Source organism: Lynx canadensis, chromosome D2 (genome assembly GCF_007474595.2).
Source record: "Lynx canadensis isolate LIC74 chromosome D2, mLynCan4.pri.v2, whole genome shotgun sequence".
Lineage (NCBI taxonomy): Eukaryota > Metazoa > Chordata > Mammalia > Carnivora > Felidae > Lynx > Lynx canadensis.
In genome coordinates, this window is record NC_044313.2 from 86,834,316 (window position 1) to 86,836,183 (window position 1,868).

The 1,868-nt window shown below is 42.2% G+C and overlaps 1 pseudogene; it reads right to left on the reverse strand.

Annotated features, from left to right (window-relative positions):
- Positions 1-237: 237 nt before the first annotated feature.
- Positions 238-1,038, reverse strand: LOC115526948 (annotated as a pseudogene).
- Positions 1,039-1,868: the final 830 nt, after the last annotated feature.

Genomic DNA, 1,868 nt, shown 5'->3' on the forward strand with positions numbered 1-1,868 from the left:
TGTTGAAGACAATTCTGCTGTAGAGCCACAAGTGGAACAAGGGAGGAAAGGCAAGTGTTTCTATAGCACAGTGGAGATGGACTTTCCAGCTCCCAGACTCAGACAATTCTCCGCTTCCAGCCACCTCACCACCAGTGCTTTACCCCAGGAGTCATTTTTGACATTAGGCTAGTTGAAGCTTATGTGCCTCTCCTTCCCCCCATTTTAGCTGGAGGCCAAGGATCATCACTGCTTTCTTTAAGGATTGGCTGCATTATTCATCTGGCAATGCATTATCCAACTCTCATAGGGGTTTATCAGGTACTTTTCCAACACAACATACTGCAGGACAAGATGGCCACATCCCGATCATACATTGATTGGCCAAACCAGTCACAGATGGCCAGGGTCTGCCAGGTGTGCATGCAGACCATGACCTGGCCATAAATGTTGCCCTGGTTCATCAGACCTGAACAGTGAACCTGAACCACTCTCAGTAGCTCAAGATTCTACGAAGTTCCAGCGCATAGTCTTAGATTTAATTTCCCAGACCATGTCCAGGAAACAGTTTTCAGTTACCGAAGTATAAAATCAGTCATGGTCTGAATTGTTTAGATAAAGATGAGCCTCAGTAAAGATATCCTTGATTTTTCAGGGAAGCCCTTTGTTTTATAATTAGCACCATATTCTTTTATACTGCAGCTTGACAACACTGATACCACAGCATCTCTCAATTGCTCAGTCTGTGTCAGTCTTTTGAAAGAGATGACACGTGAGCATCACCCTCAGGAGGAACATAGGCATCAAAGACACCAGCTATAGAGACCAAATGTGTGGGTGCTTCAAGCATTGTGGAGGAAAGACCAGTCCTGCTTTGCGGGGCATATTCTATAAATTCCTTTTCTGATTTGTATTTGGATTCGTAAATACAGGGTGTGAAACATTTTATAGTTCTCACTTGAACCACAGCTATGGACTGAGTCACCAGGACTAGCTGCCAAGACCACCACCCTACACCCTGTATAAACAAGACAATCCCTGTGGCATGGCGTCTTCCATTTTGTCCATGCCAAGGCCACTGGGATGGGGACTAAGAGTGAGGAGCCTGGCACAGTAGACAAGAAGCAGATGCTAGGGCTAGCCTGGGTGTGCATCTAGGCTGGTGTTTGATCAAGCAACTGGGAACCACAGCCCAGCCAAACTGATGCATAAAATTAACCATGCCACAGCTTTCTTTGATAGCCCAAAGTGGAAATGACTCAACTATTCTTCAATGTATTAATGACTAAAGAAACTGATACATCCATGCCATGGAATACTACTCAGCAATAAAAACTATTGATACACCTAACAACTTGAATGGATCTCATAGAAATTATGCTGACTAACAGAAGCCAATTTCAAAATGCACTTTATGGTTCTATTTATATAACATTAAAATAACAAAACTATGCAGATGTAAAACAGATCTGGTTACCTGGAGCTAGGAATGGGGAGAGGAGGTGGGTGTAGCTATAAAGGGATAGCAAGAAGGAGTCTTCTGGTGATGGAGAAGATCCATATTTTGATTGTGGTGATGGCTACACAAATCTACAGATATGATAAAATTTCACAGAGCTATGCACATGCCTGCACAAGTGAATGCAAAACTGGTAAAATCTGCATAGTCTTAGTAGACTGTCCAATGCCATTTCTTGGTTGTGATGTCATACTACTATTACCCAAGATGTTACCATTGGGAGAACTGGGTAAAGGACACATGAGACCTCCTTCTAATATTGCTTTTACAAATTCCTGTGAATCTACAATCATTTCAAATTAAAAAGTTTTTAAAAGCACATGGTTTGAAATTGTTTAGTCTTCCCATTCTTAGTTTGTACCTAACCAAA